At 37.5% G+C, this 25,900-nt stretch overlaps 1 pseudogene; it reads right to left on the reverse strand.

The window, feature by feature from the left end:
• LOC102168309 lies at positions 21,059–22,009 on the reverse strand (annotated as a pseudogene).

Below are 25,900 nucleotides of genomic sequence, written 5' to 3' on the forward strand. Positions count from 1 at the left end.
CAACCGTGGAAAATTCTTAAAGAGATACCAGACCACCTTACCTGCCTCCTGAGAAATCTGAATGCCACTCAAGAAGCAACAGTTAGAACTGGACATAGAACAATGATTTGGTTCTAAATTGGGAAAGGTGTACATCAAGGCTGTATATTGTCACCCTGCTTATTTAACTTATATTCAGAGTACATTATGCAAAATGCCAAGGTGGAGGAAGCAAACTGCAATAAGACTGCCAGAAGAAATATCAATATTTTCAGATATGGAGATGACACCACTCTAATGGCAGAAAGCAAAGAGGAATTAAAGAGTCCTGATGAGGGTGAAAGAGGAGAGTGAATAAGCTGGTTTAAAACTCAACATTCAAAAAATTAAGATCATGGCATTTGGTCTCATCACTTCACAGCAAATAGATGAGGGAAAAGTGGAAACAGTGCAGATTTTATTTTCTTGGGATTCAAGAAAATGTGGACCCAGGAAATGCAGATGGTTGTCTGCAGCCATGAAATTAAAGGAGTTTGTTCCTTAGAAGAAAAGCTATAACAAACCTAGACAATGTATTAAAACACAGAGACGTTATTTTGCTGATAAAGGTCTGTACAGTCAAAGTTTTGTTTTTCCAGTAGCCATGTATGGATGTGAGAATTGTACCATAAAGAAGACTGAGCATTAAAGAATTGATGCTTTTTAACTGTGGTGTTAGAGAAGATTCTTGAGAGTCCCTTGGACTGAAGGGAGATCAAACCAGTCAATCCTAGAGGAAATCAACCCTGAATAATCATTGGAAAGACTGATGCTGAAGCTCTAATATTTTGGTCACCTTATGGGGTCACAAAGTGTCAGACACCACTTAGTGACCAAAAAACAACCACAAAACAAGTATCTATATTCCAAATTCTTGTCTCATTTAAGTTTTACAGAATATTAAGCAGAGTTCCCTGCACCATACATCGTCCTTGTTCATTCTTTTTTTCTTTTTTCTTTTTTTATTTTTTTAATTTTAAAATCTTTAATTCTTACATGCGTTCCCAAACATGAACCCCCCTCCCACCTCCCTCCCCATTACATCTCTGTGGGTCATCCCCATGCACCAGCCCCAAGCATGCTGTATCCTGTGTCAGACGTAGACTGGCGATTCAATTCTTACATGATAGTATACATGTTAGAATGCCATTCTCCCAAATCGTCCCACCCTCTCCCTCTCCCTCTGAGTCCAAAAGTCCATTATACACATCTGTGTCTTTTTTCCTGTCTTGCATACAGGGTCGTCATTGCCATCTTTCTAAATTCCATATATATGTGTTAGTATACTGTATTGGTGTTTTTCTTTCTGGCTTACTTCACTCTGTATAATGGCTCCAGTTTCATCCATCTCATTCTTCATTTTTATATATAACAGCATGTATATGTCAGTCCCAGACTCTGAAACCTCCCTTCCCTCCTGGTAACCATACATTCATCCACTAAGCTAATTAATCTATTTCTGTTTTGTAAATGAGTTAATTTATATTATTTTTTTAAAGATTCTGCATATAAGTGATATCAGGGCTTCCTGGGTGGAACAGTGTGGTAAAGAAGCAACCTGCCAATGCAGGAGACACAGGAGATGTGGGTTTGATCTCTGGGTAGGAAAGATCCCCTGGAGGAGGAAATGGCAACCTGCTCCAGTATTCCAGCCTGGAAAATCCCATGGGTAGAGGAGGTTGGTGGGTTGCAGTCCATGGGGTTGCAATGAGTCAGACATGACTAAGTGACTGAGTATACATACATAGATGATATAACATGTTATTTGTCTTCTCTGTTTGACTTACTTCGTTTAGTATTATAACCTCCAGTTCCATCCACGTTGTTGCAAATGACACAGAATGGTAGAAAATATTTGCAAATGATGCAACTGACAAAGGATTAGTCTCCAAAATTTACAAATAGCTCATGTGGCTCAATACCATATAACCAACAACCCCATCAATAAATGAGCAGAAGACCTAAATGAGCATTTTTTCAAAGAAGATATACAGATGGCAAAGAGGCACACAAAGAGATGTTCAACACTGATTATTATTGGGGCTTTCCTGTTACTCAGATGGTAAAAAGAATTTGCATGTAATACAGGAGACCTGGGTTCTATCACTGGCTTGGGAAGATGTCCTGGAGGAGAGCATGGCAACCTACTCCAGTATTCTTGCCTGGAGAATCCCCATGGACAGAGGAGCCTGGTAGGCTACATAATTATTAGAGATTATTAGATAACTAATAATTACTGCTGCTGCTGCTGCTAAGTAGCTTCAGTCGTGTCCGACTCTGTGCAACCCCCAAGACGGCAGCCCACCAGGCTGCCCCGTCCCTGGGATTCTCCAGGAAAGAACACTGGAGTGGGTTGCCATTTCCTTCTCCAATGCATGAGAGTGAAAAGTGAAAGTGAATTCACTCAGTCGTGCCTGACTCTTGGCGACCCCATTGTGCAGCCTTCCAGGCTCCTTTGTCCATGGGATTTTCCAGGAGAGAGTACTGGAGTGGGTTGCCATTGCCTTAGAAATGCAAATCAAAACAATGAACTATCACCTCACACGGGTCAGAATGGCCATCATGCAAAAGTCTACAAACAATTAATGCTAGAGGGAGTGTGGAGAAAAGCGAACCCTCCTACACTGTTGGTGGGAATGTAAATGGGTACAACCACTATGGAGAACAATATGGAGGTTTCTTAAAAAACTGAAAATAGTATTGCCATGTGATTCAGCAGTCCAACTCCTGGGCATTTATCTGTAGAAAAACACGGTCTGAAAAGATAAATACATCTCATTGTTTATTGCAGCACTGCTCACAATAGCGAAGACATGAAAGCAGCCTAAATGTTCATTGACCAATGAATGGATAAAGAAGATGGTGCGTACACATACACACACACACACACACACACACACACACACACACACCAGAATACTACTCAATCATTAAAAAGAATGAAACTGTGCCATTTGCAGCAATGTGAATAGGTACACTTTTAAGATGGCTTGCAATGATTTTTACCTCTTGGTATTTTTCACTCTCCAGTATAATCTTGTCCTTTTGAATGTTGGCAGGACCCAGTGTCTGGTTTCTGATGCATTGAATATGTACAAGCTACAAGTTGTCACTTTCTAGTTTAGGCCACAGAAGACTTGAATTCCTTTTACCCGGCTCTCTTTCTCCTGGCTTGCTCATGGCAACAAACCTTGATGGAGTCTGAAAGAAACCCTACCCAAGTTGAACCTTAAGATGACTGCAGCTTCTTCTGAAACTCTGATTCAGTCTTTTTCTTTTTTTTAAATTTATTCCTGTATTTGATCATTTAAAACAATAACTGGAGCTGTTTTCTATCACTCCACAAAAGACTAAACCATTTGTACAACAGAAACATGAAATGGAAAAATTGCGTCCATTGTATCCCAAAAGGGACAAATTCATTTTTCCCTTTCACAAAGTTGAACTACATAGTGTAGTTAATGGGCACTTTTCTTACCATATTGATATGCTTTTGTGCATTTTCTGCCCATAATTTTTAAATTTATTTTTAGTTTTTATTTGATATTATAGTTGATTAACAATGTTGCATTCATTTCAGGTGTATAGAAAAGCTTTACCTATACATGTTCCTATTCTTTTTCAAATTATTTTTCCATTTAGAGCATTGAGCACAGTTCCCTGTGATATATAGTAGGTCCTTCTTGTTGTTCAGTTGCTAAATCATATCTGACTCTTTGAGACCCCATGGACTACAGCACACCGGGCTTCCCTGTCCAATCTCCTCTGATTCAGTCTTGTGAGAACTGTTGGTTCAGACATACTGAACTGTATTCCTGATTTAAAAAAAAGAGCAAAAAACTCCCAAACCCAAAAGTTAACAAACAAAAAAACCTGTGAGATAATAAATGTTACTAAGTTTTGGGTAAGCCACTAAGCTTGAAAGTAGTTTGTTATACAGGAATAGAAAAACTAGTGCATTCATGTTGATATTTGGCAAAAAAAAAAAAAGATTCTGTAAAGTTCAGTTCAGTTCAGTTCAGTTTCTCAGTCGTGTCTGACTCTTTGCAACCCCATGAAGCACAACAGGCGTCCCTGTCCATCACCAACTCCGAGTTTACTTAAACTCATGTCCATTGAGTTGGTGATGCCATCCAACCATCCCATGCTCTATTGTCCCTTTCTCCTCCTGCCCTCAATCTTTCCCAGCATCAGCGTCTTATCAAATGAGTCAGCTCTTTGCATCAGGTAGCCAAAGAATTAGAGTTTCAGCTTCAACATCAGTCCTTCCAATGAACACCCAGGACTATCTCCTTTAGGATGGACTGGTTGGATCTCCTTGAAGTCCAAGGGCTCTCAAGAGTCTTCTCCAACACTACAGTTCAAAAACATTAATTCTTCTGTACTCAGCTTTCTTTATAGTCCAACTCTCACATCCATACATGACCTCTGGTTCCTCTGCCTTTTCTAAAACCAGCTTGAACATCTGGAAGTTCATGATTCACATATTGCTGAAGCCTGGCTTGGAGAATTTTGAGCATTATTTTACTAGCGTGTGAGATGAATAAAGCAATTATCCTCCAATTAATAAATAAATATTTTTTAAAAAAAGATAAAACTACTTCAAACATATCTACACAATACTCTCATTTCCTGCAAATTTCTATTTGCAATGGTTCTTTTTTAAAATACATTAGTTTCTGTGGTTAAAGACATGTCTTCTCATGTACAAATGCTTTTATATAGTTATTTCCTCTCTAACTCCAAATCCTAGAAAGAATGAATAGGCAGTAATTTTCTTCAGAATAGATACCAAATGAGAAAAAAAAAATGTTTGGTTCAGGAGCAGAGATCTAAAATATTGTATTTTAATAAATCCATTGTATAATAAAGCAGCCAAAAAACAATTTTGAGGTTTTAGATTTTTAAAACAAATAACCTAAGAAACACAAATAAGAATAAAATATTTTTCTTCTCCCAAGGAAGTGCGAATCACTAGTTAGGAAAACTGGATATAGGAGGAAGGCTTACTAATACGCCAAAGTAATAAATGACAATTGGATTGCACAGATAGTAAGCAACCTAGAAAAGAAAAGAATAGCTTCCCAGGGGGATGCAGAACATATTCTAGTCCTTCAAAATGATTACAATCAGAAACTAGCCCAGGGAGTTGCCTGGGGGTCCAGGGGTTAGGATTTGGTGCTTCCACTTGGTGGCTTGGGTTCAGTCTCTAGTTGGAGAACTGAGTTTCCATAAGCTCTGTGGAGAGGCCAAAGAGGGAAAAAAGAGAAGAAGAAAAAAAAAAAAAAAAGAAAGTAGTCAAATTTCCAGCCTCCACTTTACCAAAACTAGTGTCTCTGCTCCTTGGTAGTTCATTGCCATCTACCTCAGCACAGATAGCATTTTATTTTACTTATGCATCTACAGGATGATACAGAAAGTTTATACAACTGCCCTAAAGATAGAGGAAATATTGGAAAAAGTCCAAATATTGGACTATATAAAGAAATATAGTCAACCAATTAATTTTTAAATTTTAAGTTGAAAAAGAAAACAATCAAAATATACTTATTGTATTGCTTATCTGTCATATAAACAATGTAAAAAATCACAATTTGAGGTTAAAACTATTTCCATTTTCAATAAACTGTTTTTGTATTATGCTTCCATTTTAAACTTCTGGAAGACTTATAGACTGAATGGCTAAATAGATATTTTTATTTAATGATACTGGTGAAATGCCCTAGTAGATATTTTTCAAAATTGTGATGTTATTCACACTCTAAGAGAGAAATAATACCCAGAGGAGTGTGAAGAAAGCAAGGAGGGTCACAGGAGTAAGGAGGAATGACATTTTATACAGGAAAAAATAATTAATAAAGACAAATACGGTAGCAAGATTGAGTATGTTAAAGACTCAGAAATGCCCAATGCGTGTGAAAATGTGATGGTTCTTTGATTTTAATAAGAGATGGCTTTAGTCATGAATATAGAGTCATAGGGCATAAATTGGAATTCAATGGATTAAAGAGTGAATATGAAGTGAGAAAATGACAAAAACAGATCAGCTTTTTGAAAAATTTAAATTAAGAGCAGAAGAGAGAGATTTGGTTACTGGAAGAGGACTTAGGCTCAGGGAGGTAAAAAAGTTTGAAGGATGTTTACAAATAGGAGACAGACAGAGAGAGAGAGAGCTCTCCAAAGCAAGACCTAAGTAGTTGAGTCAAGTGGTTCACTGTGAAGAAAAAGCTAGACTGCCTTGAATAGAAGGGGACTGCATCTCTAAGAATAATTATGAAGAGAAAAAATATAAGCAAATGTGTGGTTGTGTGAGAAAGATAACTGACTGCTTTCATTTTCTCTCTGCTGAGTGTAGGGAGGGCATTGGCAGCTTCTAAAGTAAATGCCTTACATTTATTGTAAGATTATTTCTTTTCTGAGTCATAGGTGAGTAGATGCAGTAGTCATATATGTCTTAAACTAGGTTTTTTCAGGTTTTTCCATAAGATGTTACGGGAAATCTCAAATTAACTCTTTGGCCAATCCAAAGACCAAACTTTGTTAGTCATGAAAACACTCCCTTACTTTTACTTTTGTCTTTTAGCCTCTTTCTCATATCTGTGTTATTTTGCATAGGCTAACAGAGAAAAGGATTAAGATTTATAAACTTTGAAGAAAAGATAGGAGATATTTGAAACCTGGAAATATGCACTTCAGATCTATTTTAGTTTATGTTGAAAATTAGATGTATTACTATAAAGAAAGCAGCTAAAGATTCTTTATTTAAAGGTAAAGCAAATTGCTTGTACATAACTGGGGGGTCAAAAGCTTGCTTGCAAACTCATTTTTAAAATATTCCTTTTTCCAAATGACTTATCCCAACAAACAAGTGAAGTCAGAGGCTGTTCTTGTTAGGAAAGACAATATGTGCAGGAAAAATATCTTGGACCCAGAGTTATAAAGTAGGGATTTGAGGCTCAATTGTGATATTTACTAAATCTTTGGTGTGGGGCAAGTTGTTTAAACTCTCTGAATCAGAATTTCCTACTTGTAAAACACGTATAAGATCTATTGTCCAGGAAGATTGTCTGAAAAAAATAATAAAATAATATTTCTGAAGGTGTGTGGTGAAATATAAATTGTCCTATAATAATGTTTTGGGCTTTTTTTTTTTTTTTTTTTTTTTTTGCTTAAAATATGCCTGAGATAAGATTTTCACCCCTGATCACTTTAAGGCTTCCCTGATAACTCAGTTGGTAAAGAATCCGCCTGCAATGCAGAAGACCCAGTTCAATTCCTGGGTTGGGAAATCGATTGGAAAGAGGAAAGGCTACCCATTTCAGTATTCTGGCCTGGAGAATTCCATGGACTGTATAGCTCATGGGGTTGCCAAGAATTGGTTTTGGTTCATACATTTCTGCCAGTGTGGGGATATTTGGCCATAGGTTATAGAAAATCCAATACAAATGGATCAAGCCTAAATTCATGTGAGGCATATTTTGATTTGCCATCATACAGAACACTTTAGAAAGTTTAGAGAACACAGAAGGGGAAAAAGTAATTCATAGACCTATAGTGAAAGTGAAGGTCAGGCAGTCATGTCTGACTCTTTGCAACCCCATAGACTATAACAGATTCTTTACCAGCTGAGCCACCAACGAAGCCCCCTATCACTTAAAGAGTGTGTCTTACTGTTTTATTCTCCATTCCCATTGGTTATATTGACATATATATATATATATATATATACACATATATATATACATACATGCATACATACATACATATATTTGAAGTGAAATGAAGTGTTAGTCACTAATATATGTCTGACTCTTTGTAATCTCATGGACTGTAGCCCCAGGCTCTTCTATCCATGAGATTTTCCAGGCAGTAATACTGGAGTGGGTTGCCATGCCCTCCTCCAGGGTATCTTTCCAACCCAGGGATCAAACTTGGGTCTCCTGCATTGCAGGTGGATTCTTTACCATCTGAGCCACCAGGGAAGATATTTTAAAAGTTATATATATATATATATATATATATATATATATATATATATATATATATATATATACACACACACATACATATATGTATAGGTATATATAAATTAAACCTTTTAAAATTAAATCTATAAATACAACATTTTTCTGTGGTATTGCAGCCTTTATAGACATGAGTTCAAAAAGTTCCACTGTGTGGACTTATCAGTATTACTAATCATTTAATGCATTTCTAGTTTTTTACTATTGCCGCGGCCAGCACAAGCAAGAGTCGCACCTGCACAGGGAGAGAACGGAGCGTCCCCGCTAAGAAAAATAAGAGAGAGACAAAAGATGGGGTTGAGAGGATCAGACCAAAATGGCTGATGCCTTCCTTTATTGTGCTGCAGTATATATAGGATAAAGTACGTGACTTCTGACATTTACAAGATTGTTTTTAATCTCCAGATACAATCACCAGACCCTTACCATTGTGTACAGATCACAATAAGATAATCTATCTTCTATCAATAAGATAATCTATCTTCTATGAAATGTTGCAAGAACCAAACGTCCTGGAGCCTTAAGGGTAATAAATTCTTCAGGGGGGCGGGACAGGGAGCTTAGGAACATGCCTAAGGCTCTGCATAACGCCGAGCAGCTCCCAAGACAACCCTTCACAGGCAGTCCCCCGCATACTATTATATATAATGAATATAAATCCTTGCTGAATTTAGAACTGTTTAACTCTCATGAGACCCATTCCTTAGGTTTATATTACTTACAGGAGAGATTTACTATTTGATTTTTTTTTTTTTTAACCTCAGGTCTTTAAATTTCATTTATTTTCTTTCATAGGTAGTGTCTTTTTTTATAAAATGAATTGAGTGAATAAACGTACTACAGTAGGTTGTGTTAATTCCCAAGAAACTGCACTCTTCATAAGGTTCAGAGTCTATCCTTCACCATAAAATCACCCTGGTTACCTAACATAGTATTTCAGAAGGAGTTGGCACCTAATTCATAGAATGAATTGTTTGTCAGTTTAGAAAGCTAGTTCATTGTCCAAGCTGGAGATACTGGTCTCTTCCAATGGCAGTGTAGAGAGAAACGGAGTCATGCAGTGCCTATAATGTTTTGTCATGTGAGAGAGATTATTTCAAGGCTAGTTGGGCAAATGATAATGTAGGCATAGCATATCCACAAATTAGATAAACAGATGGGCTTTTATTGCCGGAAATTATTTGTTCCTGGAAGGAACATCTAACACTGGTGACTCTCAGATTTTGACAGCAGAATGACATTTGGGATTGGAGTCAGAAGTGACCTGGCACAGTTCTAAAAGAGGACATCTCTGAAGCAAGTGAATAGCAGTTCATTTAGTATTATTATTTTTAATAGAGTACATTTGGTAAATTATTTATCTCAAATCACATTTGCTTAGTTATAGTACTCATTTCTAAACGTTTTAACTTTTTATAAGCAATGAGTACCGAGTCCTCACTGGTGCTAAATCTAATCTTACTTCCTAGACAGTTCCGTTATCATTTCAAATAACTACAGCCAGAGCATTCCATTACAGTGAAGCCCATGGGCTGAAGTACAAATCTGATGTGACACCTTATTATTTACTTAAGAATGATGGTCAGTCTTAAAAATTCTAGATAAGAGATGGAATATTATTTCTATCTGTATTGTGAATGATTTGAGGCGAGGAACTACTTCTTATGTAGTTCATATGTTTTATTTCTATCTTCCAATGGTTAGTTCTACCGTCATGAATAGATTCGTCATAACTGCTTGATTTTGAATGTATAGATACATAGCAGAAACAATAATTTCTCCTATCTCTAGTTATTGCCAAGTTTGTTACATGTTTGTTTCATGTCTAATCTTCCTTGAATTCCAAAATCCTAGTAACCAGTGGGTTATTCTTTAATTTACTTTTCCATTTATTCGATAGCTACGTTTTGAAAGTCTACCATGAATGTGCTCAACATTGCAAATGAGCTTAACACAGCAAAACTCAAAAAGTTAAATTGATGCTTTAAGATTATATACTAATAGAGATCTGGTATGTGCCACTACCAAGTATTTACAAGGAACACCTAATTTGAATGGCGAGGGAGATAGGGAAGTGAGTGAATGAGAAAGAGACCAAGAGAGGGACACAGAGATTGGCTTTGGGAAGTAACCATAAACCATTTAGTGATTTCATTCAATAAAGATTGCTTAGAGTTTCAGCTTTGTCCAGCTTTGTTAGATAAATGGATTTTGTTAGGGAATGACACAGCCATAAGAAAACTGGCTAGAGCCAATTAGGTCCAAGAAGGAGCTGACTTTCGCTAGACCTTGAGCCTTGGTATTTACACCCATTGTGACATATCAACAAGCTAAATGATACGCCCTTCAACTAAATCTGACCAAATGTTCTATACACCCTTTTTATTGATTGTTTTGATAAAACTTCCTAAATCGAATTATTTTGAAGTTCTTTTGACCTCTAGCTAACTTTGGGATGCCTCAGAGGGCCCCTGAAGCTGTGTTTATTTGGTTGGTTAATTTACATGGAAAAGATTATCAAATGAGTAATAAATTCTCTCATGTTATAATGTATGGTAAAATTTTTAATACAGATATCTTAGAAATTATATGGAGTTCTTAACATTCTGATATGTCCTGGTATTCTAATGGAAAACCTGAAGACTTCACAAAAGTTAACAAAAGGATTCAATGAACCAGCAAATATGCTTATAATTTTTATGGTTTCTGTCTGAAAAATGACGGGTTTGAATCTTATGTTTTCTGGGAGTAGGGAAAACCTTCCTCTCAAACTAATTATGACAATCAGTCAGTCAGTTCAGTCACTCAGTTGTGTCCGACTCTTTGAGACCCCATGAATGGCAGCACACCAGGCCTCCCCGTCCATCACCATCTCCCGGAGTTCACTCAGACTCACGCCCATCGAGTCCGTGATGCCATCCAGCCACCTCATCCTCTAGCATCCCCTTCTCCTCCTGCCCCCAATCCCTCCCAGCATCAGAGTCTTTTCCAATGAGTCAACTCTTCACATGAAGTGTCCAAAGTACTGGAGTTTCAGCTTTAGCATCATTCCTTCCAAAGAACTCCCAGGGCTGATCTCCTTTAGAATGGACTGGTTGGATCTCCTTGCAGTCCAAGGGACTCTCAAGAGTCTTCTCCAACACCACAGTTCAAAAGCATCAATTCTTCAGTGCTCAGCCCTCTTCACAGTCCAACTCTCATATCCATATGTGACCACAGGAAAAACCATAGCCTTGACTTGATGAACCTTAGTCAGCAAAGTAATGTCTCTGCTTTTGAATATACTATCTAGGTTGGTCATAACTTTTCTTCCAAAGAGTAAGCGTCTTTTAATTTCATGGCTGCAGTCACCATCTGCAGTGATTTTGGAGCCCCCAAAAATAAAGTCTGACACTGTTTCCACTGTTTCCCCATTTACTTCCCATGAAGTGATGGGACCGGATGCCATGATCCTCGTTTTCTTAATGTTGAGCTTTAAGCCAACTTTTTCACTCTCCTCTTTCACTTTCATCAAGAGGCTTTTTAGTTCCTCTTCACTTTCTGCCATAAGGGTGGTGTCATCTGCATATCTGAGGTTAGTGGTATTTCTCCCGGCAATCTAGATTCCAGCTTGTGTTTCTCCCAGTCCAGCGTTTCTCATGTTGTACTCTGCATATAAGTTAAATAAGCAGGGTGACAACATACAGCCTTGACGTACTCCTTTTCCTATTTGGAACCTGTCTGTTGTTCCATGTCCAGTACTAACTATTGCTTCCTGACTTGCATACAGATTTCTCAAGAGGCAGGTTAGGTGGTCTGGTATTCACATCTCTTTCAGAAATTTCCACAGTTTATTGTGACCCACACAGTCAAAAGCTTTGGCATAGTCAATAAAGCAGAAATATATGTTTTTCTAGAACTCTCTTGCTTTTTCCATGATCCAGCGGATGTTGGCAGTTTGATCTCTGGTTCCTCTTCCTTTTCTAAAACCAGCTTGAACATCAGGGAGTTCACGGTTCACGTATTGCTGAAGCCTGGCTTGGAGAATTTTGAGCATAACTTTACTAGCATGTGAGATGAGTGCAATTGTGCGGTAGTTTGAGCATTCTTTGGCATTGCCTTTCTTTGGGATTGGAATGAAAACTGACCTTTTCCAGTCCTGTGGCCACTGCTGAGTTTTCCAAATTTGCTAGCATATTGAGTGCAGAACTTTCACAGCATCATCTTTCAGGATTTGAAACAGCTCAACTGGAATTCCATCGCTTCCAGTAGTTTTGTTCATAGTGATGCTTTCTAAGGCCCACTTGACTTGACATTCCAAGATGTCTGACTCTAGATTAGTGATCACACTATCGTGATTATCTGGGTCATGAAGACTTTTTTTTGTATGACAATACTTTGGTAAAATCATACATTAGAAACAAAACAATTATATTTTCTCTCTGACTCCTCCAGAAATTGGAAACTCTTAGGTTTCCAGTAAGTTTATCAAATGAATTAGTAAGGTTATCTCACTAACAGGTACAAAAATCTCAAGAAATTTTGAGATCTTAAAAAGGGAAGAATTCACCTAGATTTGTTAGGCAAAATCTGTGATAAGCTTTTGGTGTAAGTTTCCCAGCCCTGTTTTATTTTAAAGGTTCAGTCTGAGACTCTATAAATGTTTCAGCAAAATAGAAAGTCTATAATCAATTATGATTATATAAATCATCAGACCAAAATTAGTGAGAACAGACCTATTTTGCAAACAAACTAAACTTAATTTGGTTATATTTGATAAAAATGAGGGTAATTTTAGGAAGAAAAAGATGTTTCAATAAATGTTAAATCCCAGTTTGTTAATGGAGGTCTGCATATAGTAAAACTCATTTCTTGGATAGTTCTTTGCTGTTATGTGATATTAATGTAAAATTTAATTGAATTCCTAAAGAACAACCTGTTTGTTTCTGAAGCTTATCTCAGTAATCTATCTTTGGATGAAGGTCAGATGCCTCATGACCTGCAACCAGGACTGGAAAAAGACATAGTTTAAGGTACTGTCTCCAACCTGGCTGGAAGGACTTTTTTATCAGGTACTCTTAACTAGCTCATGCATAATGAAACTGAAGGGAAATTAACTCTTAGATTAATTCCCACTTCCAAAGGCCCCTACACTGGATTGGTCTATAAAGAAGATAGCTGACCTGATCTCACCTTAAAATGATGCTCAAATAGAGGAGAAACTACACTGCACCAGGATGGGAAGATGATGACATCAGAGGTAGACAGCTTGCCCAAGATGCTGGACCTGAGTCATATCATTTATAAAGTTTCCTTAACTTCTTAGACCTTTGCATATAAATCAAAAGCTTTTCTATCATAGGCCTGATCCTATGCTAGTTTTAGAAATCAATCTAATTGTTGCATTTGTGGCCAATTACCTGTGTCTAGTTCTGGGTTACCTTTGTAAATTTCTCTACTACAAGACTCTAACTGGTTGGCCCTGAGAAAATTTACTTAAAATATATATATATATATATAATCATATTCAAGTCACTATGATATAACTAGATGGGATCCCCTCATTAGGCCAATTAATAATGCCTTCTCTGACTCTGGCCATAAATTTGAGCTTTCTTTTATTACTCAGGCTCAATCAGAGGAACAAGCAAAGTTTCAGCAAAGGAGGAAAAAATCTCCCACAATTACGGGATGGATTTATATAGATAACACCAGGCTATGGTAATTTAGGTTTAAAGTCTCCTCTGTGTTGGAAACATTAAATCATACTAAGGATAATCAGTCTAGTAACACTAGAATACTGGGCTATGTGCCTTATAGACAGTGCCAATATATAATTTACCTGGAAGATAAAGATTCTACAGAGCAGAATAAGTCAGATGACCTGAGATATACTGGGCTACATCTAATGGAGGCTCTTAACTAAGTCTTACTTTGACTTTATTAATACTGCTGGCTATCTTATTTGTATTTTACCTGTTTTACAAAATTGCTGTTTCTTACACTGCCAAATGCGTGACTGAGGCCTCTGATAGAATAATATATAGTTCCATATGAGATCAATGATGGTAACAGTGTAACTCTAGATATGGGAAGAAGCAACAAGATGCTTGTAAGGACCGAAAGGCTAGTAAGACAGGTAGTCCAGAGAATTTTGGATGCTGTTTTATGACCTAGTCTAGTAACAGCACATTGAGTGGTCTATCAACAAAATCTTTGCCAAACCTGAGAATGGACATTTTCAGTTGCTAAGTCGCTTCAGTCGTGTCCGACACTGTGCGACCCCACAGACGGCAGCCCACCAGGCTCCCCCGTCCCTGGGATTCTCCAGGCAAGAACACTGGAGTGGGTTGCCATTTCCTTCTCCAATGCATGAAAGTGAAAAGTGAAAGTGAAGTCTCTCAGTCTTGTCTGACTCTTAGCGACCCCATGGACTGCAGCCTGCCAGGCTCCTCCGTCCATGGGATTTTCCAGGCAAGAGTACTGGAGTGGGTTGCCATTGCCTTCTCCAGACATTCTCAGTACCATGGGATAAAATGATCATGAAATGCAATCATGGCCACTATAACTACTGACTTTCAATGCCTCTGAAAGGATTTCAGGATGAAAATCAGGAATGAGGCACTCTGTGCTCTGGGAAAAACTGGCAGAACAGTCCTTCAGATAGTTAGATCCTTTTAAGAGAAGATTTCATGAGTTCCAATTCTTGCATCTTCTCATACCTAGAGAAACACAGACGTCATTAATTGTGACATCTGCTTTGGCTAGTAAGGAAAATTTTACAGTTAAAAAGTCAAAATAGAGTGGCTATGGTTTAGACATCCTGGAAAATAACTAGGTAACACTATGGTGTAATTTCAGATTAGACATTGTATTGCTAACACTTGAGTTTTCTGAGTCATGTCAGGCTTAGATGCCACCATTCTCAAAACAATGTCTGCTAGAAGCTAGTAACTGCAACCTTACTTTTTATAAAACTAGGCAACTGGCTACCTGGCTACAAGTCTCCCTGAAGTGCAGGTTTCCAGACTGGGTTTCAGGCCTATTCTTCTAAAAAGAAATGATATTTATTTTGTGTATTAAAATTCCAGTTATCCCCTCCTCCAGCTACTTATCATTGGATCTGTTACAACAAAATGGCAGACCAAGGGATTGAGATTTTAATCATGTAAGACTCAGATCTAGGACTTGGACTCAGAAATACTTACAATTCAGTGTCTCTTCTCCAAGCTGAGGCACTCCTATGCTCCATTTTGACAGGAAGTTATCACAGTCATAGCTGCCCAGTTCCCTAAATTAAAATTGAGCAGGATGCTGTGGGGCTCTGGAGTACAGATCTCTTCTGTGTTCTCCATTTCTCGTCTGTAGGATATAGGCTTCATTCAGCCTCCTTGACTTTCCCTGAGTTCCAAAGGGTAGATTCAAACAATTGCTAATTAGGGAAGGGAGGGGATACAGAAACAGGAGAAACAAGCAAGAGTTGGTACAGCCTGCAGACAAAGTCCTTGTTCCTACTCAAAGAAATATGCATAACAATGTCTTTGAGTTCTTCTACAGAACTGGAGCCCCCACCCAGGTGGAGGATGGTAACTTCACACTGAACACAAGATTCCTGGAGGACTGCTCTGTTGCCTCACCACCAACCAATCAAAAAGGGTCACAAACCCTGCAACCCTCACCCCAAATGTTGCCTTCCAGGGACCAGAGATGACCATCCTGTTAGGTCTCCTGTTTGGCCTCTGTCTATTTCATCTCTGAGAGGGGCCAACAGTTTCAAACTAAATTGCTGTTATTAAAGGGTAAATATTGGTTTCAGGCAAAAAATACCTTGACTTAGATCAGGTAGAGAGACTTCTGCTCTACTAGGCAGGCCTACGCCCATGTACAGCAGGAAGAAGTTAGAGAAGAAAGAGAGCTCCACCCCAATTCCCAAGAAGTATCCTGAGTATGATGTCTCTCAGCGGGGAGTTGTTAGGGGAAGCACACTGACTGAAACCGCCCGCCCTGGTCAGGCCCTTTAGTAACCATTCACATGAGCTGTTTTATGACAGGAGATCCTCATAAGGAATATGAAACTAATAAGCCACCACCAACCGGAAGAGTTTGGGAAAGGTCAAAAGGAGACACTGTGTGCCCGTCCACATCCCAGAATCCTTCTCACTAGTATCCATCTTGGCTGAGTGATGAGTGCACCATCAGGAAAGACTCTGAATTAGAATGATTGGCCAAAGACAACCTGGAAGCTAATACCATCACCATAAAACCCAAGACTGTGAGCCACGTGGCAGAGCAGTTCTCCTGGGTTCCCTTACCCTACTGCTCTCCACCCAAGTGCCCTTGCCAATAAAATCTCTTGCTTTGTCAGCAATGTGTCTCCTTGGACAACTCATTTCTGAGTGTTAGATAAGAGCCCAGTATCGGGCCCTGGAAGGGGTCCCCCTTTCTGCAACAGTACCATTAAAACTATTATGTAGTTTCATTTATTTGGGAAAATATATTGATTGCTTGTGTATTCTTGGTTCTAGGTCTTACCTGGTGGAGTATGTGAAGAATAAAAGTCTTTATAGGATATCAGTTATTTCAAGGTTTTTTTTTTTTTCTTTTCTTTTTAAAATTAAGTTATTTCTTAGTTGAAGGATAATTGCTTTACAGAATTTTGTTAGTTTCTGCCAAACAGCAACATGAATCAGCCATTGGTATACATACGTCCCCTTCCTCTTGGAGAAGTTTCAAAGTTTCTAACGCATCTTTCCTTTAATCAAATGAAGAATCTGTCAAGCATTTAACAGGAACTTATAGTTTAGCTTTTTGGACAATGAAATGTTCAACTTATGAACAAATCAAAGAAGGTCAAACCCAGCATGAATCAAATTAGTATAAATTAGTAGGTGAAATTTTAAGAAATGTGTATTAGGACTGTTCTCTCTCTCCAGCTATGAGAAGTGAAAGGGAAGAACTCTTTTTCTATACTCACACATCTGACACTAACTACCCAGAATTAGCACAGACACCACAGATTAAAGGCTCAGTCCCACAGGACTGTCCCCAATTCTCAAGTCTAGAACTGCTGTACTTCTGGCCAACTGGTTCCATAACAGAGGTTAACACAATCTCTCTCCTAACATTCAATAATTTTCTAGAATGCTTCACAGAACTCAGGAAAGCATTTTGCTTGTCACACTACAGTCCATGGGATTGCAAAGGGTCAGACATACCTGAGTGACTGAGCTCAGCACAACAGCATTTTAAAGGATATAGTAATAACTCAGAAACGGCCATGTGGAAGACAGCCAAGACAAGATGAGGCGTGTCTACATGACTTCTAAGGAATGAAATGTTTCTATGCCCTCTCCAGGGATGCCATCCTTCTAGTACCAAGACATATTCACCAAACCTGAAGTTCTTGGAACTCCTTTGTTTAAGGTTTTCATAGAGGTTCCATTAGACAGGCATGATTAACTAGATCACTGACCATTGGTGATTAACTTACCCTTGTTCCTTTCCCCTCCCCAGTGATCAGGGAGTGGGTCTGAAAGTTCTAACTCTCTAATTAGTTTTTTTCTGGTGGCAGCCAGCCCACATCCTCCAAGAGTCACCACATTATCAAAAACTCAGGTTTGATAGAAAGGGACTCACTATGAATAACAAAAGATTCTCCTCTCACCACTAACAGTCAGGAAATCCCAAGGGTTTTAGAAGTTCTATCTTAGGAATCAGAGATAGAGATCAAAAATATATTTCTTATTATGCCACAGAAACAATTCAGTTTAATCATTAATGACTGGATATACATGAAATTCAATAACCAGCCTGTACATATGATGAACATGATTGTTTTCAAAAACTGTGAATCAAAGTACTGATGACTTTCAAGGAGTATGAGGTTTTTAAACTGCAGAAGGAAAGAAAAAGCCAAGAAGATAGAGATAAGGAGATGGTAGGTAATTGTGCGTGCTTGCTAAGTCACTTCAGTAGTGTCCGACTCTTTGCAACCCTATGGATCATAGACTACTAGGCTCCTCTTTCCATGGGATTCTCCAGGCATGAATACCAGAGTGGGTTGCCATGCCTTCCTCCAGGGGATCTTCCCGACCCTGGGATAGAACCCATGTCTTGTACTTCTCCTGCATTGTCAGGCAGGATCTTTACCACTGGTGCTACCAAGTAAAAGTTCATATGGTTAAAATAATTTTGCTTTATTGAATATGGATATTTTATGTTATGCACCGAGCCCGTATCTCTGAACCGACCGAGAGAAAGCAAGTCCTCCACAGTAATGCAAAAAGGCAGGAAGGGAGTTTATTTCTAGCCCGCTAGGGTCCGAGTCTCATCCGACACAGCGGAATCTGACAGGGACCCCGAACAAAGGGATATGGCGGTTTATATACAGTCAGTTCTTTGTCTCAGTTACAGGAGTCGCTAACGTTACATGATTGGCTAGACAGGATGAGCGCATGTCCTGTCTCTTTCTGGTTGGTGTGTATGGGAAGTCTTCCTAATTTGGTCAAGGAATGCTGTTTTTTTCTTCCCAGCTAACAGGAAACATGACTCAGGTCCCTGGTGCTATGCACCTCACTGAGCCGTCTGGCCTGCCTGACATTTTATATCTACAAATAATAAAGGGGGAGGGAAATTCAGATTTTATTCCAGAGAGTTACTCACATGCTGAATTCATATAATGTACACTGTATGGGTGAAAATCACCCATATGTTATGAATAACATACACAAAATATACAAGAGTAGAAAAGGACAAATGTAGTTTTCAACTTCTGGGTATGTGAAAACATTTTAAAAACTAAATTAAAAGTGAAATGTGTATATATATATATATAACATTGAAATGCTTTAAAAACTGCTTTCATTTAACATACAGAATTATGATTTATTTTTTTAAATCTAGAGAAACAAAAGACAGATTAGGTCTCATGATACTCAAATTTTCTTTATTTGATATCAATTGAAAAAGGAAAATTGAGTCATTTTCTATTTTTAAATTGATTGTTTCAATTATCAGTATGTCATTCTTAACAAAATATAAAGTAATCGAATAAAAAAAATGAATGTTTCAGAGTTAACCAGAGAAAGAAAAGATGGGTACCTCCTTTTCCCTCTAAAATTAATTATGTTAGAATATATTTTTATTACATAAAATTAGAAGATTCTCATTAGCCAAAAAATAATTGGAATATTTATATTCTTCTCCTACAAGTAACCATTACTAACCTTTGGTAAAGTTTCTTTCAGAATTTTTTCATTACATATTATTCATTAAATAAATATTTTTATAAGACCAAGGAGCATATTATTTTTTTCACTAAATTATACATCACAAACATGCTTCTACAGTATAAAAGTGTCCTTCAATATAATTGGGCACAATGTTTTATCTTATTTATGAATTAATAATGAGTTATTTAATTGTTATAACAACAGAGAGACGTTTAAAGGGAATTTAAATGTCTAGAAGAGGTCAAGAAGGTAACTTAAATCTTTGATTTAGATAATAATGCTTCTGAAACAACCGGAGAACCCAAGGCTAGCCTAAAAGATTTTAAGTATAATTTAAAATAAAAACAGAAACAAAAATTGCATTTTTAAATTGAGAAAAAATAAAAATATTTATTTGGTACCATACCTGATAATTCACATATTTGAAGAATTTCATGGGTCTCATCCAGTTGAGACCCAAATTATGCTGTATTTTTTAGATTGTTTAAGTCCCTGCTTTTATGACACTGCTGCTGCTGCTAAGTCGCTTCAGCCATGTCTGACTCTGTGCAACCCCATAGACGGCAGCCCATCAGGCTCCCCCGTCCCTGAGATTCTCCAGGCAAGAACACTGGAGCAGGTTGCCATTTCCTTCTCCAGTGCATGAAAGTGAAAAGTGAAAGTGAAGTCACTCAGTCGTGTCTGACTCTTAGCGACCCCATGGACTGCAGCCCACCAGGCTCCTCCATCCATGGCATTTTCGAGGCAGGAGTACTGGAGTGGGGTGCCATTGACACTAGGGAAAAACAAAACAAACAAACAAAAAACTTCTGAGAAGTCCAGTCCAGAGTATAATCTTCTGGAGCTGATTTTCTTTTCCTTCTGCAAGGTTCTACAGGATGTGACCTCTTTTTTTTTCTTTCTTTTAATTATTTGAGATATTGAAAAGACTTGCAAAAATAATACAAAGAATTTTGCTTTGCACAAAAATTTTCTAAAGTATTAATATTAATATTTCACCACATTTTCTCCTCTCTTGCTTTATATTTATATAAAATTACGCCTGGTGGCTCAGACAGTAAAGAATTCACCTGCAATGTGGGAGACCTGGGTTCAATCCCTGGGTTGGGAAAATCTCCTGGAGAAAGCATGGCAACCCACTCTAGTATTCTTGCCTGAAAAATCCCTATGGTCAGAGGCACCTGGTGGGCTACAGCCCATGAGGTTACAAAGAGTCGGACAGGACTGAGAAACTAAGCACAGCAGAGAGCCGATTGGAATGCTATTTCTTAATTTGTGGTTTTCTAGATTATGTAAGTGTTTTTAACTAAAACCACAACTCCTCCTAACTTAGACCAGTAATTGCATATACTTTCCCCCAAGAATCTTATTTAAAGCAAAGAAAAAACATCTTTACTCTTGCTTTGCTGTTCTGTTTGTTTTACTGGTAGATTTTTTTTTTTTTTTTCAGAAGAACACTTTTTATTTGAGGCAAAGAAAAGTCTAGCTGAAAGGATTACAGTACCAAGCAATCAAAATCCCACTGTTAGAAGGCACTATTCTGATTTTGTAAATTCAGTTTAGAAAAGAGTATTTGGGTTGCATGTTCCCCAGTTCCCCAGACAAGAAGGGCAAAGGAAAACTGAAGAGACCTCTACTAGTCTACTGATTCTGTTCTTTGGACCTGACACCAAGCTGGCCAAGCCCTCACCGGTTTGTCTAGAAGTTGCTGATCCACCACTGAGGGACACGGGTCAAATTACACTACACACAAGAAAAGAGGTGGGAGATGGCAGGTCATCTGGCCAAGGGCAGACACATGCAGCTTCAAAACTCCTCGTGAAAGGGGTAATCCCCATGGGAGGCACAGCTCACCAAGGCACAAGCCCTCCAGTCCCTGTTGTAGTTGAGCAAGGTGGTCATATCCTCCTTGTTCAGTTCAAAGTCAAAGACCTGGAAGTTCTCAGCAATGCGTTCAGGTGTCACCAACTTAGCGATCATGATCAGGTTCATCTACATGGGGAATCAGATCAGCACCTGGGCTGTGGTTCTATTGTGCTTGTCTGCAATCGCTATGATCCTTGGGTCCTCCAATATGGCAGGGTCCTTGGGCTTGGCCCAGGCCCTGTTGGGAGAGCTGAGAGGACTATAGGCAGTCACCACAATGCCTTTGGAGTTGCAGTATTGGATTAACTTCTCCTGAGTGAGGTATGGGTGGCACTCGATCTGGTTAACTACCGGCTTGTATTTTAAGCCAGGTTGTTTAAGAATCTTCTCCACTTGGAGATGGTTGAAGTTGGAAACTCCAATAACTTTAACCAGCCCTTCATCCACTGGCTCTTCCATGGCCATCCAGGTATCCATGAAATCTTCCTCATTGGGAATCATGTCTATGTCCTCATCCAATGGGAAAAAGTCTTTCCCAAGCTTGAAGCCCATGGGCCAGTGGATGAGGTAGAGGTCCAGGTAATTCAGCTTCAGGTCGCTGAGCGTCTTCTGGCAGGCTCCTTTCACCAGGTCCTTGTTGTGATACGTGCCCCACAGCTTGCTGACGATGAAGAGGTCCTCACATTTTACAACCTTCTCCTGCAGCTTGGCATGGGGGGCCAAACCCACCTCATTCTCATTCTAGTACGTGTGGGCACAGTCAATGTGACAGTACCCAAAGTCAGTCACCACCTTCACAGCCTCTGTCACTTTGCCTGGAGGGGACTTCCAGGTGCCCAGCCCCAAGATGGGCATCTTGGCGCCAGTGTAGAGCACAATGTGGTTGGCCATGACTGCTGAGCTGCGCTGACAGGGATCAGAGGACCGTGGTAGATATTTTTCTAGTCTACTTTTTTTCAATGAAGATATAGTGCCTTAAGTATTATCAATGTATGGGAGGATCTCAATTCTGTTGGTTCTGAGACCTTTCCCCTTTTTCCAAGTGATGATCAATACCCGCAGTTTTAGGGTCCTGGTATCAGCATATGTCTGTAAGATATGTGTCTATAGTTATATATTTATAGCTGTGGCTTCATTTTTTTTCATCACTTTCATTTCAACTTATTTTTTCACTTTTGCTTTATGCAGATTTTACCTCAACCTGTTGAGAGATCTCTTATCCATTTAAATATGTTTGTAAAAATGTATTCAGCATTTCTAGATGTTTAATCATGCATCATTTTTCACAATATCAAAGCAGCCTATTGCTAGAACAATTCTAAATAACAATTTTAAAGATAACATTTTCAATTGTTTACCTTGAATATAATATTCATTATATTTTAATGAGTCTGAAAAATAAAAATGTCAGAACTTATCATACTTACTGTTATAGATTCTTCTCCCCAAAGCCCCAATGAAATCACTGTATATAAAATAATTAATTATATATATATTCCTCTTCATCAATTAACTTATTTCTTTTGACATTTTGAAGATAAATCCTATCTTGGGTGTGCAGATGTTTTGTTGTTTTCCTAACATTCAGCTTGCTATTTTTAGCCAAAAAAATATAAGCAATAAGTTTCTAAGCAATGTATTAAAGAAAATGAATGCTTAAGTAACATTTGATACTGAGAACTGGAAAATGAGTTGATCAGAATCACACTGGTTAGCCTGGAAAGTGAGTTTTTAACAGAAAGCAAATTTGGCAGTGCCAACTCTGAACTACTCATTGTTTATGACATGATTTGACATTATAATCATTCACCTTACACTCTTTGTACTAATTCTTTATATGAAGTAAGCAAACTTGTCTTTATAGTTTGGCTTCCCATTTGATTTCCTACAGAGATTATAAGTTGGTCAAGGAAACTATAAATCTTGTCTGCTTAGCAGTGATATTTCTTTCTGTACATTGTTAAATTAGCATTCAGTTCTGTGCTAGCTTTTGTGAGCTTGGCTGACCTGAGACTATCTGGGAAAGATTGAAAGGCTAAAAATGAAACCTGAAATATTATGAACACAAGGATTCTGGGATGCTATATACATTACCAATGAATCAGTTATCCCTTAAATTGTTCCAGTGTTTTAGTCACGTAGACAGTCATTTATTTCTGTCATTATTCATTTAATCATGCATTTATCCATGCACCCATCCATGCATCCACCCATCCATTTAGCTATTCACTGAACCAGTACTTATTAAATATCTATTTATCTAGTTCTGTGCTAGCTGGTAGTAATAAATAGGAAATGATTTCCAGCAACTTTTCTTTAGAAGGGAGGCAGATAGGTGAAACAGAAACATAATCACATATTACAAACATAAAAATATAAAAATAAGTGTTACTCAGTATGATCAGAAGAAAAAGTGAGTTTACCCTGGAGAACAACAAAAAAAGGAAGCAAATATTTGTAACTCCTAATATCATCACTCTCTTTCAATTTCTCTGAAATTATGCCTTTAGTTATGAAAGAATATGAATTGATCTTGGATATATTTCTTATTTACATGTAAGTAAGTAAAAAATGAATAAAAATAGGCAAAATGTATGAAGTCACATCACAAGAGCCATCATTGGAAATATTTCCTCATTTAATAAGTGTATGCTGAACACCAATATGTACAATTATGTACAAGGCATATTTAATCACTGAATCGTGTGACTAAAAGTAATGCATCAATATCAAACTTGGCCTTTTATATTTTTAGAATATAAATGCAAATATAGAATTTTAATTTTTCATGTTAAATTTTAAACTATTGGAAGAAATCACAATTACAAATCTAAAGCTTCTTAGCTTCATGCTCTATTACATTAATTTTTAAACTACAGATTATTATGTAGATCAAAAAGACCTCAAAAGTGTTTAGTAGTGCTTTTACCAATAAATGAAACATCTATGATTAACACGTGAGTATTAATCTTTGACATATACAAATGCCATGTAGATCTATATATAATTTTATCTATATGTCCATAAGAAGAGGACTTATTTTTTAGAATATGAAGGAAGAGTATTCATTTTTTTAAGAGACAAAATTTTGTGCTCAGTGATTAGGAGATGAAAAAAAGAACCTAGAAATTTAACTGGGCACATTGGTCATGAACCAATACTGGATTTCCATAAATTATGTAATCTAAAATTACTGATCTGACATTTATAATATTAATTTACAACATTTATTTTCTTTGTCTCATTACAAAATTTGACTGTCTGTAAATTTTTGGCCTTGGATTAAGAATTTTAGATATTTATTTATATTTAAGATTACTGAGAAAATATATGATGAATTTTCTCTCTAATACAAAATATTATTCTCTAGTGTTGTAATTTTTATTCTAATGGTGGATAGTTAAACAGTATTTATCTGTTGTATACAGGTTTATTAACTACCAATTGGCCCTTGCCATTGCACTTGCCATCTACCACAAGGATTAAATCATGTGCTGCTGCAGGTGCTGATTTTCAACACCCTCTGAGAGCAATTCAAGGTTGAGAGCAGAAATGAGGCAGCCTGTGGTGGGGGTGGGGGTGCTGTGGGGGAGGAAACTGGAAGAACAAGTCTTCAGATAGTTAAATATTTTCAGGAGCCAATTTTATCAGTTCAATTCTTATATCTCTTTGTACGTAGAAAAGCACTAAAATACTTTATAGTGATGACCGCTCCTCATGACAAGCAGAAAACTTCTGCAAAAAATATGGGATTGATTACATGTACTACCCTCTTCAACAAAATAACATATATTCTGACCTTCCCCTCTATCTCTTTGGAGCAGTTTCTCAGGGCTATCTGAGGTGCTGTCTCTTGGGCTATAGTTCTCATTTTGCCCCCAATAAAGGTTAACTCACAACTCTCACTTTGTGTATTTTTAAAAGTCAACACTTGTTTAAATTACTAAACTGACAACACAAATACTACATATATTCTCAAACTCATTTATTAAATTAGAACAAAAATTAGCACATTTTAAGTATGCGCGTTAAAAATATCACAAAGTTCAAGGATTTAAATTTCACTCACATTTTCTGAACATTTCTTGAGGTAAAAGACATAGTGTTAGGTAATGTAAATAACATACAACGGGTTTCATGAAGAATCAAATAAGGTAACTGTGATAAATGCAGAATAGAGATATGAGGCAAAGGGCTGGTACAGAGGAGGGAACGATTGAGGGTTCTTGACACAAGACAGTCTTTCAGAATAATTCTTGCTTGAACTGGGCTTTTGATTACAAATAGATTTTTTTTTTTTTCCCAGGTAAATGAGGGTGGTGTAAAAGGGTATTGAGAATAGAGGAAAATAGAATAGCACATTCAAGAAACTATTCAGTATCCTAGAATGCAAGATGCAGATTTTCAGCAGGATGTATCTGCAATGTGGATATGATCAGATTCTATAGGATCTTGTGACTCAAGCTAGTATCTTTATCACTTGGATAATGGCAAGCCACTGAGACACAGAAAAGTTTAGAAACTGAGGTGAAAACAAACACACATACCCCTCCCATATATTATTTTTCACCTTAGCAAATACGTTATTTATTTTATATTTTCAAAAGAAAAAGAAAAAGAAAAAGAGAACAACTGAATCTTCTGAAACTCATACAAAATTTAAGGGTTTTTTTGTTGTTAAATTTTTTTAAATTTACTTTTTATTGGAGTACAGTTACTTTGCAATGTTGTGTTATTTTCTCCTGTATGGCAAAATAAATCAGCTTTGGAAAGGAACATAGG

This window comes from Capra hircus, chromosome 2 (genome assembly GCF_001704415.2).
Source record: "Capra hircus breed San Clemente chromosome 2, ASM170441v1, whole genome shotgun sequence".
Taxonomy (NCBI): domain Eukaryota; kingdom Metazoa; phylum Chordata; class Mammalia; order Artiodactyla; family Bovidae; genus Capra; species Capra hircus.